This window comes from Salvelinus sp. IW2-2015, linkage group LG2 (genome assembly GCF_002910315.2).
Source record: "Salvelinus sp. IW2-2015 linkage group LG2, ASM291031v2, whole genome shotgun sequence".
Lineage (NCBI taxonomy): Eukaryota > Metazoa > Chordata > Actinopteri > Salmoniformes > Salmonidae > Salvelinus > Salvelinus sp. IW2-2015.
The window spans coordinates 32,026,976-32,044,060 of record NC_036839.1 but is presented as its reverse complement, the minus strand read 5'-3'; the positions used below and the strand labels follow the sequence as shown (position 1 = coordinate 32,044,060).

The 17,085-nt window shown below is 43.8% G+C and overlaps 1 protein-coding gene across 1 annotated transcript in view; it reads left to right on the top strand.

Annotated features, from left to right (window-relative positions):
- Positions 1-17,085, top strand: part of epha3 (eph receptor A3) — a 980,965-nt gene that overhangs the window by 448,684 nt on the left and 515,196 nt on the right. The gene's annotated exons all lie outside the window — the stretch shown is intronic.

The following is a 17,085-nucleotide window of genomic DNA, read 5'->3' as shown; positions in this document are numbered from 1 at the left end:
CTCATTTTGTCTGTCATAGTTGAAGTGTACCTATGATGAAAATTACAGGCCTCTCTCATCTTTTTAAGTGGGAGAACTTGCACAATTGGTGGCTGACTAAATACTTTTTTGCCCCACTGTATATATACACACACGCACATACAGTAACAGTCAAAAGTTTGGACACACCTACTCATTCAAGGGTTTTATCTGGTTTGCACTTAATGGGACTATCATTTGTTTTTCAACAGAACAGTGACCCAACACACCTCCAGGCTGTGTATTTGATCAAGAACGAGAGTGATGGAGTGCTGCATCAGATGACCTGGCCTCCACAATCACCCGATTTCAACCCAATTGAGATGGTTTGGGATGAGTTGGACCGCAGAGTGAAGYAAAAGCAGCCAACAAGTGGTCAGCATATGTGGGAACTCCTTCAAGACTGTTGGAAAAGCATTTCAGGTGAAGCTGGTTGAGAGAATGCCAAGAGTGTGCAAAGCTGTCAAGGCAAAGGGTAGCTTCTTTGAAGAATATAAAATATATTTAGATTTGTTTAACATTTTTGTTGGTTACTACATGATTCCATATGTGTTATTTCATAGTTTTGATGTTTTCACTATTATTCTACAATGTAGAAAATAGTAAAAATAAAGAAAAACCCTTGAATGAGTAGGTGTGTCCAAACKTTTGACTGGTACTGTACATATWTAWAMWWWWWYWTMTATGAGAGATTGGTAATGATGCAGACAATTACATATTAAAGCTGATCTTTTCACACCCTGATCTGGTTCACCGGTCTTTGTGCTTGTCTCCAKCCCCTTCCAGTTTTCGCCCATTATCCCCTGTGTATTTATACCTGTGTTCTCTGTCTGTTGCCAGTTTGTCTTGTCTTGTCAGGTCATACCAGCGTGCTTTCCCGTCTTCCTGTTTCTCAAGTTCTGTTTCCTAGTTTTCCCGGTTCTGACCATTCTTCCTGCCCTGACCCCGAGCCTGCCGTCCTGTACCTGCCTGACTCTGACCTGATCACGAACCTCTGCCTGCCGTCCTGTACCTGCCTGACAGACCTGATTACGAACCTCTGCCTGCCGTCCTGTACCTGCCTGACTCTGACCTGATCACGAACCTCTGCCTGTCCTCGACCTGCCCTTTGCCTGCCCKGTGTTAATAATACATTATCTGAGAACTGTACTAACCYCCTCCTGTGTCTGCATCTGGGTCATATCCTGAGTCATGATAGATCTACCCCCTAATAAAAACAAGTCTCACCATTATGATAAGCATTTGAAAGCCGTTTTTCCAGCTCAACAAAATAAGATTTACCACACCATGCTGGCCAACATGATATCATTGAAAAGTCGTTCTAGTCTGCGTATCTTGCATTAAGGCGATACTAGCATCATGACACGCTTGGTGCCTAAGTCAATAACATGCTTTATTCCAATTTGAAAATATATATGTCAATCGTATTTTTGATGCATAGCATATGCATTCAAGCAGTGTGTGAGTCACATAAACTCCCAATACATCTTGTGCTAGGGAGACTTAAAAGTGTTGAAACCCTGTTGTATATAATATGTTGACTCCAATTACAGACATACCGTACTAATCCTCCCACAATACAGACTAAAAGAGGAAAGAGTTGGGAAAATTAAGACAGGTGTTCTGCTAGCTACACACTAATCAACACACCGTCTGTGTGAGTTTATATACTCTAGCCTGCCTTAACTACATCCTCTTTCACTCATCTTTACCTTGCATGAACTTATCACCTACAATTTTTTGCTTGAATGCAACGTGGTTATGTGACAACTCCTGCATCAAGTCTTAGTGTTATGTGCAAAAATGCCCAGTTGCAGTGTTATTTTTGGAAAGACGGGTCGCAAAGGAGGCATAGGGGATTTAAAGTGGTTATAGTCGTGTGTGTGATGTGTTGTGTGTGTGTGTTGTGTGTGTGTGTGTGTCGTGTGTGTGATGTGTGTGTGTGTGTGTGTGTGTGTGTGTGTGTGTGTGTGTGTGTTGTTGTGTGGTGTGTGTGTTGTTGTGTGTGTGTGTGTGTGTGTGTGTTGTTGTGTGTGTGTGTGTGTGTGTGTGTGTGTGTGCGTGTGTGTGTGTGTGTGTGTGTGTGTGTGTGTGTGTGTGTGTGTGTGTGTGTGGTGTATCAGTCACCAGATTTCAACCCAATTGAACACTTAAAGGAGATTCTGGAAACGGCGCACAGGACAGCAGTCATTTTTCACCACCATCAAAACCAAACTACTCTCAAAATATATTATAGAATCTTCTATGGAGAATGGTGTACGCATCCTTCCAATTAGAGTTCTCCACACACTTGTAGAATCTATGCCAAGGAGCATTGAAGCTGTTCTGGAAGTTTCTCTAGAGTGTCGATTCCCAACGCCCTATTAAGAAACTTTATGGTTGGTGCTTGCTTTTATTTTGGCAGTATACATCTCCGGTACCTTATTAATTCATGTATATATGTTTATTTATTAGGTTTAACCAAAAGGGAAAAGTAAGTTGAGTGTTGAAAGAAATAGGTTGCAACTTGAAATATAGGTATTTTAATAATAAAATACAACAGTTGACATTGAATCATATACTTGGTTTCAACCAATGTKYTTTTTTTCTTTTAAGAAAACCTAAKTAATTTACTTGTAACCAGACGCAAMTTTAGGTTGATCCAAAGGGTATTRTTTTTACAGTGTGTGTTGTAATACTGTATGTGGAGGTAGTAAGTTYTTTTTGCTTTTGTCCTATTGTATGTACCATATAATATTCTTTACCCCTGTTTTSAGTCATTTACAGAACCACTGCCATTCCACTACCTTTCCATGTCTATTCCATTCCTCTGTGTGTCAATAAAGTATCCTTGTGTGTAACTTTGAGATTGCCTCGTTCCTCTCTTACAGGGGGAGGTGCTAGAGGGTCACAGATCAGCCCAAATGGAGTCTTTCTATTTCACACAGGCGTTGTGTTTTCTAAAACCATACGGGYAAAAAACTTAAGCCATATGGAGTGAGTTTTAAAAATGTTATTTTAGATGTTCTATTTATGTATCCTACAGATCAATAAGGATAACAGTGTTCAAAATAACAGCATGTGCAATCCCAAAAACTCAAGGGGTTCAAACCTCTTTGATGTTAAGTCCCCTATTTGTGCTGTGCAACAGCTTTCACAGGCTTTCATATCCGCGTGCACGCAATCAGGAAATAGTGGACAGAAGCCAGCAGTGCAGAATGCCWCAAGATAAAAACGTAAATTACATATCTGTAAGTTTGACCAAATATTAGCACTTCGCTCCACATACTCATGGGCAATAATCTTCAATCTGGATAACACCACAAAACACATTATAAGGCTAGAGAAATGTAATGACCAATATCACCAATACTATCAACACCCAAACATTTCGGAGAGCAGGCATGTAGAACCAATCCCCAAATGAAAATGAAACTCCTCGACGGACACAGAGGCTTTTCACCACCGGGAATGGTAAGTGTAGAAACCGACTTGCTAAAGTCGATAAATGATAAACTGGGCATACTTGAACTGGTCAGTAAAGACAAAGGAGTTGAAGACGAGCCTTGAGATGAGTGACGAAGAAGATGCAACAACGGAGAAAGAAACAAGCTAAAAGGTACAGTCAATACAATTGAAACGGAAGTTTAAAAAAATGAAAAAGYAGAACATGTTTCTGAGAGAATCTTATCTTGAKATTATGTGGAACTCAACATCCARTGCGCCTTGGTCCGTTTCTATGAACGATCGTGACATCCAAGTCAACCAGTGGTTTTCCCGTTCTCCTGCTTTTTGCGTTCTCCTTTTTCTAGTCCTCCCGGTTTTGACCCTTGCCTGTTTCTGGACTCTGTGCCCGCCTGCCTGACCATTCTGCCTGCCTTGACCACGAGGCTGTCTGCCAATCTGTACCTCCTGGACCCTGATCTAGTTTTGACATTTTTGCCTGTCCATGACCATTCTCTTGCCTACCCCTTTGGATTATTAAACATTGTAAGACTCCAACCATCTGCCTCCTGTGTCTGCATCTGGGTCTCGCCTTGTGCTTTGATAGATATACTGTATATTGATAACTAACTGTTCCAGGGCACCAAGACTACTCCATGGATATTCTAAATAATACAAAGTTCCCATAGAGGAGGGATTGTAAGAAAAAAAGGAAAACAATCAAATACAACAATATATAAAGAAATAAACTACAAATATACTATCATTCAAGATAGGGCATGTTGTAAAATAATTGGTATTTTACTTTCTATTTATAGTATTTTCAAACAGATAAAAGACAGCATTAGAAGAAAGCATCTTCAAATGTAAGGAACTGAAACACAAAAGTAGTCAAAAGCCTGAAACATGGTAGGAATCAACATGGTAGGGATAAAAACACAGCAAACAGAGGACATAGAAGGCACAGTATGTGGGTATGTACTGGTGTATTGTGATCGAAGGTGGGGTGTGTGTTTTTGTTTGGAAAAGTGTGGAGTTAAATGAATGAAAAAGGAAAATAGTTGCAAATGCCAGAGCCCATGTGTGTCTGCGAGCAGGAGTTGTGACAGAGATTGCTTTCAATTTTGTGCATATATGAGATATACAATTTAAAATAAATGATAAATATAGCGTATTTATTTTTTATTGTCCTATCATGATGGAATGGACTCCAACTCTATACCCTAGACACCACCTGAGCGACCACATACACTAAGGAGAAGCCTTATCTGTTTTATAGGCTATCGCAAGTACGCCTATATGTAACGGTAGTCTTCGTCTCAGAGGCAGGTGTGTCGTTGTCTTGATTGGGAGCCATTTTAGGTAGCCTGTTTTGTATTGTGGTTGGTGGGTGATTGTTCCTGTTCGTGTGTTCCTGTGTTTAGTGTTCACTATTTCGGGACTGTTGCGTCTTCGTGTTCGTTATTTTGTTATTTGTTTGTTTCACGTATTCCTATTAAATGGATACTCACCACGCTGCATCTTGGTCCGACATTTCTTACTCCTCAGACGAGGAGGACGAAGACTACCGTTACACTAATGCAACCAACGAGAAAGATTAATGCAGCCAGAGACCCACTAAAGCACCACCGCTCACTCAAGAATCTGAGCCTGCCTGGCAGGGTTGTTCCTACAAAGCGTGTGTGTGTGTGTGTGTGTGTGGTGTGTGTGTGTGTGTGTGTTGTGTGTGTTGTGTGTGTGTGTGTGTGTGTGTGTGTGTGTGTGTGTGTGTGTGTGTGTGTGTGTGTGTGTGTGTGTGTGTGTGTGTGTGGTGTGTGTGTGTGTGTGTGTATCCCACATCTGTTGCTATGGGTAATGATGTTAGGGACAATATAGGATGAATCACAATAATGTTTGCCAAAATAATAAATAATTGCTTTCCAAATCTAATTATTGAAATGGCAATCCTGGTTGTAGGTACATTCCTTCACATGAACTACCTACATTATTACACAATATATCAAATTAAGATAAACAAGATTTGTTTATATAATTTAATAACTTTATATAATACAATCAATGTTTGTGCTTTCTAATAACCAATTTGACTGGGTTCATGCAAGAGACTGATTGATCGTGTCTGGGAGGAATCCTCACTACCTGTATCTGCAACCAATATCTGCAATTTACCACCCTTCTAACCGGCTGAAGTAATGGCGTTAACTATGGTCCTTCAACACTTCTACCATGAGACCTGAGTCCGAACCAGCAACCTGTACACAGCCTCTAGTCGAAGATATCAACTGCCTTTTCTCTCATGCCTTTTCTCTCAGGAGCGACATGGGTCCATGTGGAGTGAGCAGGAGGAGATCCCATCCAAATTCTCTCATGCCTTTTTCTCAGGGCGACATGGGTCCATGTGGAGTGAGCATGGAGGAGATCCATCCAAACTTCTCTCATGCCTTTTCTCTCAGGAGCGACATGAGTCCATGTGTAGTGAGCTTGGAGAGAGATCCCATCCAAACTTCTCTCATGCTTTTTCTCTCAGGAGCGACATGAGTCCATGTGTAGTGAGCATGGAGGAGATCCCATCCAAACTTTCTCTCATGCCTTTTCTCTCAGGAGCGACATGAGTCCATGTGTAGTGAGCATGGAGGAGATCCCATCCAAACTTCTCTCATGCTGCTGGTGTACTAGTAGGAGGATGGACAAGCATAATGGACCATAAAGGACAGTGGTGGCGGATTAGGTGGAAGATTCATCTGCTTGAGAAAATCAGATTAATCCCCAGATATTGAAATTGGGACATATCAAGTGCCATCCACTTTGAACATGTGTGCCATTGGGAGGACGAACTGTAAAGTTATCTGAAGAGAGAAAATGAAGAAACGCCAGAAGAATGAGTTCCATGAAGATTTAGCTTGTCCAAAATTGTTATTTGGGGTACCAGGTTGATTGTGGAGGTCTGCACACTGCGAAATGTATAGTCATTTAGACTAAGAATGCATTGAGATATCAATCTGTCACTGCCACAAATGGGGACCGTGATGAGAAAAGTTAATGCTAGAAATATAAGATGAATATACTGTATGACAATTTACATGTACATTCTACCAGTGTCGGTGTGTGCTCTTGTTAATAGGGGGCGCTGTTTTCACTTTGGGAAAAATCGTGCCCAAATTAAACGGCCTGTACTTCGGTTCTAGATCATACGATATGCATATTATTATTACTATTGGATAGAAAACACTCTGACGTTTTCTATCCAATAGTTTTCTATCCTAAACACTTTGAATATATCTGTGAGTGAAACAGAACTCATTTGGCCAAACATTCCAAATAGGAAGTGAAAATTCAGAAAATGGGTCTCTGTGTAAGGCCTTGCCTATTCAATTGCCTTGTATTTATGGATCTGTATGCACTTCATACGCCTTCCACTAGATGTCAACAGGCAGTAGAATGTTGAATGGTGTCTAGCTTGATGTGAGACCGAATGAGAGCTTTGGAGTGACAGGACCGCCATATTGGCAGTATTTTGCTGGCACCAGGGAGCACCATATTATTTCTGCAATGCGTTAGGTAGACACGACGAAATGCTCCGTCTTGGACGTTATTGGATACATATGAGAAAAACATCATAAAGATGGATTTTCAACTGAGTTTGACCAGTTTATTCGACTTTGATTATGACTTTGGAATTTTTCGTTCCATGCGCCAAGCGTTCATGGACATGTGCGTCCACCATGCTAGCCAAAGTTGCTAAATCGACAGAAGAAATGGACATTCTAAAAACAAACAACAATTTATTGTGGAACTAGGACTCCTTGCACTGCATTCTGATGGAAGATCATCAAAGGTAAGAGAATATTTAATGATGTATTTCGTATTTTGTGGAATATGTTGGCTCCAACATGGCGGAGAATGGCTCGCACTGTCTCAGATTATTGCATACTGTGCTTTGTACTAAAGTTATTTTTTTAAATTCTAACACAGCGGTTGCATTAAGAACAAGGGTATCTTTCATTTGCTGTACAACATGTATTTTTCAGCAAAGTTTATGATGAGTTTTTTGGTTAGATTACGTCGCTGTGTAAAATTTCTCCGGACAATTTGATGTTATTTGTGACGATGGCTGCGTTGTAACCCAGATTTGTAGCTATAAATGCACATTTTCGAACAAAACATAAATGTATTGTATAACATGATGTTATAAGACTGTCATCTGATGAAGTTGTTCAAAGGTTAGTGATTAATTTTATCTCTATTTGTGGGTTTTGTGAAAGCTATGTTTGCGTGAAAAAATGGCGTTGTGTGTTTGGCTATTGTGATGAGCTAACATGAATATATGTTGTGTTTTCGCTGTAAAACATGTAAAAAATCAGACATGTTGGCTGGATTCACAAGATGTTTATCTTTCATTTGCTGTATTGGACTTGTGATTTCATGAAATTATGTTATATGATATCCCTGTGGCGCTAGGCTAGGCTATGCTAGTCAGCGTTTCTGATGAGAATGATCCCGGATCCGGGATGGGTAGTCCAGAAAGGTTAAGACGAGCTAACAAACCTCCTGGAATTATGAGAGCATAGAGCTCTCTAGCTGATATCACTCACACTCAAGCACCTGCCTCCAAGTTCTTTGGTGTGTTTTTCCCTGGGTATGGAGTTGCATGTGCCCTAGACCAAATTTGGGAGATCTCTAGACACGTAGAGAAAATGTTTAATGCTAAAATAATTGGGRAAATTGGCTCTGCAAAACAGGGATGCTCTTGACTATCTTTTGGCAGGTCAAGGGGGCACTCGTGCAATCATTGGCGATGAATGTCATACTTTGGCCCATATCACTATTCTAATATGACTGATCTCGCCAAATGCATTGCCACTGTTGCTAAGAATAATTCCCCACAACCAACGAACGCCTGCAATTTGGTTGGAATCCCTGTTTGGAAGTTGGGGATCCCAAATTGCCAAATGGGCTGCAGCGTGTGTTTTTTGCTTAGTTTGCCTAATTGTGTTATTAACATGCTGTGTATGTGTGTGTATTTTTGATACATTCACTCCCGTTAACAGAAGTATAACCTTTATTATGATGATAGTATTACCATACTAAACCCAGAATGAAGGATTTGAAATGATGAAGTGTCTGGTTTTATGTGTTGATTTCCTTTACTTTATTAGAAGTATAGAACCTTTTGATAGATGCTATAGTCTAATGCTTACCTTAAAATGTAACTATAATTATCACAGAAGTGATAAGACGAGGGAATGTGAAGGAAAATGTAATGTTGTGCTTTTCTAATAACCAATTTGACTGGTTTCATGCAAGTGACTGATTGATCGTGCTAGGAGGAATCCTCACTATCAGTATCTGCAATTTGGCAGTACGTACAGAAGATTGTTTTGAGAACGGAAAGAGATATCTCAGTTTCAAGGTCTCAGCTTGGAGAGAAGAAGCCTCGTGAGGTATTGGTCAGTCACATTCAAGAACCAACTGTTAGTGATGAATTAATGATGAATAATTAATAAGCTAAATCATGCAAATATACAGTGCCTTCAGAAAGTATTCAGAACCTTTGACTTTTTCCACATTTTGTACAGCCTTGTTATATAATTTATTAAATAGTTTTTTCCCTGATCGATCTACACACAATACCCCATAATGACAAAGTAAAAACAGGATTTTAGACATTTGTATTAATTTGTAAAAAAAAAAAAAAAAAACTGATATGACATTTACATAAGTATTCAGACCCTTTACTCAGTACTTTGTTGAAGCACCTTTGGCAGTGATTACAGCCTTGAGTCTTCTTGGGTATGGGTATGACGCTAAAAGCTTGGCACACCTGTATTTGGGGAGTTTCTGCCATTCTTCTCTCATTCTTCTCTCAAGCTCTGTCAGGTTGGATGGGGAGCGTTGCTGCACAGCTATTTTCAGGTCTCTCCAGAGATTTTTGATCTGGTTCAAGTCCGGGCTCTTGCTGGGCCACTCAAGGACATTCAGAGACTTGTCCCAAAGCCACTCCTGCGTTGTCTTGGCTGTGTGCTTAGGGTCCTGTTGGAAGGTGAAACTACACCCCAGTCTGAGGTTGTGAGCACTCTGGAGCAGATTTTAATGAAGGATCTCTCTGTACTTTGCTCTGTTAATCTTTACCTCTATCCTGACTAGTCTCCCAGTCCCTGCCGCTGAAAAACATCCCCACAGCATGATGCTGCCACCACCATGCTTCCCCGTAGGGATGGTCCCAGGTTTCCTCCAGACGTGACGGTTGGCATTCAGGTCAAAGAGTTCAATCTTGGTTTCATCAGACCAAAGAATCTTGTTTCTCATGGTCTGAGTCTTTAGGTGCCTTTTTGAAAACTCCAAGCGAGCTGTCATGTGCCTTTTACTGAGGAGTGGCTTTCATCTGGCCACTCTACCATAAAGGCATGATTGATGGAGTACTGCAGGGATGGTTGTCCTTTTGGAAGGTTCTCCCTATAGAATAACTATCTTCAAAGTAATGACTCGGGACGTCGGGTTTGATATGAAAGCTTCTTTTAGTAATAATATTTGTTCAAGTTACATTTACAAACTTTAGATTCTACAGAACAATGCATAATGAGTTGCTAGTGGAAAGGAGTCAGAATAATCACCTGTCAATTGCTCTTAACTAGCGCGTTCTCTCTACTTCCTGTCGCAAGGCATTCTGGAACTTGCAGTCAAAAGCCTAATTCAATACTAACCAGTACAAAATATGTATGTAGTTCTCTCAATCGCCAACACACACATTCTAATACAATTACAAATATCTTTAGATAGAGCTTGATGAATTAACTTAAACATTAACTCTGTGACCCATTAAAGTTACAACATCCRCCCCCCCGATGKKCKKCTGRSTTCATCTAAATCTCTAGGCAGTATATCAACTGAATAGGTCTCCTCAACAAAGTCCCTGAAGCAGTACGAACTGAACATGACCTAACTAGGCCATCTCGGCCTGGAAACAGTTCCTCAATCGTTCCTAGTTTCCAGGTTTGTCTGGGTGTGTTATATTCTCCTATGAGTACAACGTCACCTGCTTTCAGTGGGGTGGGCTGTGGTGTGTCACAGCGGTGTGCTGACTTTAGATCCAGCAAGAAGTCTCTTCGCCAACTGTTCCAGAAGCTGGTCACAAGTCTCTGCCTGTACTTCCATCTGCGTGTCATTTCCCCKTTGTTTAGCGTTGGGTGCTGAGTGTCAGCTGGAAATGGCTTTGAAGGCAAAGAGGTTAGTCTTTTACCCACCAGGAAGTGTGCTGGGGTCAGGGGTTGTGGTTCATCCACTTCATTGTGCACGAAGGTCAGAGGCCTAGAATTTAGAATAGCTTCAACCTCTGTCASGACTGTGCACATCTCTTCAAAGTTGAGTGAAGCTCTCCCAAGAACCTTTCGCAAGGCATGTTTTCACTGACCTGACGAGTCTTCCCAGAATCCGCCCCACCAGGCTGCTCGCTCGGCGATGAACCTCCAGGTGATGCCCCTTTCTGAGAAGAAAGCCAAGAGTTGGGGCTCTTCGATTGCCTTCCACAGCTCTTTCAASTCCTGATCAGCTCTCTTGAACGTTTTTGCATTGTCTGAGTGGATTACCTTGCATAATCCTCTCCTTGAGATTAATATTTTTTAGAGCTAACAGGAATGTCTCTGTTGACTGATCTGAGACCAGTTCCAAATGCACTGCTCTGGTTACAGCACAAGTGAACAGTGCAATGTATGACTTCTTCACAGAACCATTTTCTTTCACATAGAGCGGTCCTGCAAAATCCACACCTGTGACTTCAAATGGTGGCGATTCAGTTATTCTGTCTTTTGGTAAAGGTGCAGTGACCTGCTGTCCGGCCCTTGCCTTGAGTCTCTTGCACACTATACATCTTGCCACTGTGCTCTTGACTAGCTGCCTAGCACCCTTCTCAGGGTGGTGCTGTATCAGCATTTCTGAGTATCTGTACTTGTTGGGCAGAACCCATGGGTGCTGCTCTCTGAATGTGAAGTTGGACTGTTGCAGTCTTCCTCCTACACTGAGTAGTTCYTGTTCGTCCAGGAAKGGTTTCAGTTCTCTGATTTTACAGTCATTGTTTAGGCTTTTTCCTGCCTTCAGTAGTTTGATCTCCTGTCCAAAACTCTGTTGTTGTATTACCTTAATCCAGTACTTTTCTGCATCGAACAGTTCGTCAGCAGTCAGTTCACCTTGGTTCAGTGATGTCTGTGCTGTTTTCTGCGAGTTGTACAGTAACCTGGCAACTGGGCTTGAGTTCTGTATTTACCTCTTCTGGAACGTTGTTATCATCAGTCTCTTCGGACTGATTGTGTGATGTCAGAATACTGGGTCCATTCCACCATAGCTCGCTCTGTGTCAAGTTTCGAACAGTTTGTCCTCTTGTAGGGAGGTCAGCTGGATTAGCTTTCTCTTCAATATGTGACCATGACTCTGGATTGGTCAAGGACTGGATCTCCGTCACTCTGTTCGCAACAAACTGTTTCCATTTCTGAGCTGAGCTGCAAATCCAATGCAGCACGATCATCGAGTCTGTGCACATTTTGATCTGGTTTTCTTCCATTTTCAGTGTGGTCATCAGGTTATTTGCTAGTCTCGCAGTCTCACAGCTCCCATGAGCTCCAGGCGTGGCAGCGTCATTTTCTTGAGTGGGGCTACCCTGGACTTGGATGCGARTAGTCTTGTTGTTTCCCTGTCTTGTGATTCACCTTGCAAGTAAGCTACTGCACTGTAAGCCCTTTCACTTGCATCACAGAACACGTGTAGTTTCAGGGTGTGGCAATTCTGTGGCCGCATGTCTGTTCTGTACCACCTTGGTATGGTGAGCTGGTGTAACTGGGGTAGTTCTGAACACCACTGTTGCCATTCTCGTGTCAGATCAGGTGGTAATTCTTTGTCCCAGCTGAGTCCCCTCTCCCACATTTCCTGGAACATGCACTTGATCCTGATGGTGAAGGGGGTCAGGAAACCAAGAGGGTCGAAGATACGTGCAGACGACTGCAGAACACTTCTCTTTGTGTTTTCCTTTAGAATGCTCAGTAGCGGCCTGAGGTCAAACACAAAGTCATCTGTTTCCGGTCTCCATACTTAACCTAAAACCTTCAGCACTAATCCTTGTGTTTCTAGCGTCAACGGGTGGTCAGTTGTCGTACTCTCCTCCCATTTTGTTTTCAATTCAGGAGAGTTGGTCATCCACTTGCAGAGGTCCATGCCTGCAATCGACAGCATTCGCTTTGCAGTTGTTGTCACAAGGTAAGCCTCTTCAACATTGTGTGAACTTGCAATGAAGTCATCTACATAGAGTAACTCTCTCAGTATCTCTACAACTTCTGGTTGTTCTGTTTCATATTGTTTCAGGTGCTTCCTGATTGTAGCTGCCAGCAAGAATGGACTTGGGGAAGCTCCAAATACRAKTCTTTTSATCCTRAGCACACGCAGCTCCTCTTCATTTTCTCCCCTTGGTGGGCCTGTGAGCCATAGAAATCTCACGGCGTCTCTGTCTCTCTCTGCTAGGGATATCTGCAGGAAAGCTTTCTTGATGTCTGCCATGAATGCGATCTCATGTAGTCTGAACTTTATCAGAACGCTGAGCAGATTCGGATTCAGGTTCGGTCCTGTGAGTAGACAGTCATTGGAGGGATGGACAGTCATCTTCATGGGACGAGGCATCAAACACCACTCTCAGTTTTGTCGTCACCTTATCTTCTCGGAGTACTGCATGGTGAGGTAAGTAGTATTTTACGTTGTCTGCGCTTGATGCGTTGTCCTTGGGCACGTCCTCTGCCATATCCTGTTGTAAGTAGTCCTCTACTACCTCATTGTATCTGCCGTACAACGTCACATCCTTCTTCAGTCTTTTCTTCAGACCTTCAACCCGTTTCTTGGCGATTCTATAGTTGTCTTGGAGTTCTGGCATTTCTCGTTTCCATGGCAACTCCACGTGGTATCGCCCAACTTTGAAGGTGGTTGTTTCCTCGAACCTCTGTAGAGCCTCGTTTTCCTCTGGGTTCTGTGTTTTCTCCCTTATAATACCCAGAGACTCAAGCTCCCAGAATGCATGCAGTTGTTTGGAGACTAGTGTGTCTTCATCAAGTGGGATGAACATGCAGGTTGCCTCAGCGACACTTGACATGAACACGGGTCCCTGCACCGACCATCCAAAGGTGCTCTCTAAAGCAACRAGCGTCTCCGTCAGTCACTCCACTCTGCCTGATACTATCTGCCAGTAGTAGTCTGRTCCTATCAGGACAGAGAGTTCAGGATCATTGTCATCTCCTGGAAAGTCTGCGAGCTGCAGTCCCTTTCTATTGAGCTCATGTCGAATCTGTTCACCAGGAACCTTCATCACAGCTGTGCACACTTGTGGGGTTTCAATTGCCTCTATCTCTATTCTCTGCTGTTTGTCCCAGACATTCTCCAAGATGACTTTCACTGTGTTGCGTTGGGACGAGGAGCCAAAAGTGTGAAGAATGAGTGCCTCTTGTCTGATTACTGGTAGCTTCAAGCCCTTCACAAGGTTTTCATGTATGAAGCTCCTCTGACTGCCTCCATCTAGTAAGCAACGAGCTATCTTCCTGCCCGATGGGCCTTCTACCCATGTTTTTGCCGTTTGTAGCAACACAGTGTTCTGTCCATCTGGTTTCATCTTCACTGAATGGGGAATAACTGAGGAAACAACAGCATCTACAGAAACAGTAGGGGTTGCACCTCACTCCTCTTACCGGTACACCACAGCAATGTGATGTCTGCTTCCCATGTTGCACATGACACATCTTTGACTTTACAGAATTTTGCTATGTGTTTCTGTCCTATACAAAGCATCTTTTCTTTAGTATCTCTTTGCGTGTAGCAATATTGTGGTCAGGGCATTTTCTGATTGGTGGTCTGCACTGTCACAGAATAGACCGTTTTGTTCCTTCTGGCTGGCTGTATGCAGTGCAGCAGCAGATGGCATGTTGGGTCTTTTTGTTTTCATTTCATTGGAGGAGCATGACTTGTTCCATGGTTTGCTCTCTTTCTGTTGGTTGCATGATCTGGTCATTTGTAATGTCTCTCTCCCTGCTCTGAACCTCCTTCTGTAGGAAACTGATAATCTCAGACACTTTCCATTCATCATCTACTCCCCTCTGGCCTATGTCAAGAGCTATGTCCTCTGGAATCATCTGCAGTAAGATTGGGCATAGTAGGCTTCCATAGGTTTCTGACACTACACCCAGTGATTCCAAGCTCCTAATCTGAATTTCACATTCATCATATAGCTGCCTCAATGCATTTAGATCAGAGGATTTCTTCACAGGAGTGAGATTCAGCAGCTTTGACATATGAGCACTAATCACAAGATCTTTCCTTCCAAATCTGCTCTTAAGCAGAGCGATTGCATCATCATAGTTACTGTCTGTTAACATCAGTCCTGCTAACACCCGAGTTACTTTGAGGTCTTATGGAAGGATTCCAGACCTTGACGGAATGCCATGACCGTGCCTTAAATACATTGCTGGTTCAATTCTGAAGATGGTCTGTTAGGCAGCCTGTCATGACAGTAACCTCCCAGGCCCTCAGTAACCCCGCTGACAGTAGCGCGTCTCAAGCCCACCACAACTTCCCAAGAACCCTGCTTACCTCCTCTGGAACGCTTCGCTGGAGAGTCAGGAACCTGTCAGGGGTTTCTCTCACAGTGTTCCCTCATCTTCGAGCTGCAGCCCTCGTCCTTTCCCTCGGACCGTTCGAAGATAGCGTACCTTATAACGCTGATGTCCAGGAGGGCTCTCGCCTGGGCTACAGCGGTGTGGGAACAACAATCTGCCATGTGCTTCATTCTGGAGGAGTTCAAGGCTGAGGTGAAAAGGTTTTCAATTCTCTGTTGTCCGGAAGAGAGGCTGCCCGGAAGTTACTCCAGCTTCATCAAGACTCCCGCAGTGTGGCAGACTATGCGGTTGATTTCCGCACGTTGGCTGCCGAGAGATGCCTGGAACCCGGAACCCCTGTTTGACATGTTCCTTCACGGATTATTGGAGGAAGTTAAAGACGAGCGCGCAGCTCGCAGCCCTTGACCATCCGGATCGATGGGCGGATACAGGAATGTAGGAGGGAGAGGAGGTCTGATTCCGGGCCCACCTGCTCGCCCAAGGATCCCACCTTGCCTCCGAGGAATCCCAGAAGTCCCCGGCTTCTACGTTCCCAAGAGATACCATACAGATAATTTCTTTCTCCCCTTACTCATACCTCTCTCCATGCCATCCTGCAGTGGGGCGGCCAGTCAAAATCTCTGGGTACTCATTGACTATGGGGCCGATGAGAGTTTCATGGACACTACCCTGGTGTCAAAGTTGGGCATCCCCACTCAGCTCCTCTCCATTTCCATGGACGTTAGAGCGCTGGATGGGCACTCTATAGGCAGTCACCCACAATACTACTCCTATCAACCTGGGAGTGACAGGGAGTCTATGCAGTTCATGCTCATCAAGTCTCCTCAGGTACCCGTGGTATTAGGGTTTTAATGGCTCCAGCCACACAATCCCCTCAGAGACTGGACTGCTGGTACTATCATGGGCTGGAGCCCGTTCTGCATTGTCCTTCTGCCTCKKCTGCCGGCGCAGGGTTCTTCTTTGTGGAGAAGAGGGCCAAAACCTTGCGCCCATGCATCGACTACCGGGGCCTTAATGACATCAGGGTTAAGAACCACTACCCTCTACCACTCAATGCCTCGGCTTTCGAGCCACTCCAGGGGGCCACCATTTTCTCTAAGTTGGACCTGCTCGGCCTCCCGAGTGGCGCAGTAGTCTAAGGCACTGCATCGGAGTGCTAGTTGTGCCACTAGAGATTCTGGGTTCGAGTCCAGGGTCTGTCGTAGCCAGCTGTGACTGGGAGACCCATGGGGCGGCGCACAATTGGCCCAGTGTTGTCCGGGTTAGGGGAGGGTTTGGCCGGCAGGGATATCCTTGTCCCATCGCGCACTAGCGACTCGTGCACGCTGACATGGTCGCCAGGTGTACGATGTTTCCTCCGACACATTGGTGCGGCTGGCTTCCGGTTAAGTGGGCATTGTGTCAAGAAGCGGCTTGGTTGGGTTGTGTCTCGGAGGATGCACGGCTCTCGACCTTCGTCTGTCCCGAGTCCGTACGGGAGTTACAGCATTGAGACAAGACTGTAACTACCAATTGGATACCACGAAATTGGGGAGAAAAAGGGGTCATTGTTTTTTATATACAATTTAAAAATAGTTGGACCTGCGGAACGCATACCATCTGGTGCGGATACGGGAAGGTGACGAGTGGAATACAGCCTTCAACACGGCTAGCGGACACAACGAATACCTGGTGATGCCATTCYGTCTGACCAACGCTCCTGCTGTGTTCCAGGTCCTGGTTAACGATGTTCTCCGTGAAATGTTGAACCAGTTCGCATACGTCTACCTCAACAACATCCTCGTCTTTTACCGCTTAGCTCAAGAACACGTTCTCCACGTCCGACAAGTCCTCCAGCATCTCCTGCAGAACCAGCTTTTTGTTAAAGCAGAAAAATGCGAATTCCATCGCTCCACCATCTCCTTCCTTGGATACATCATCGCTGCTGGTAATGTGCAGATGGATCCCGGAAAGGTGAGAGCATTTACCTGCAAAGAGAGAGAGCACAGTATGCCATTACCAGTTCCATGTA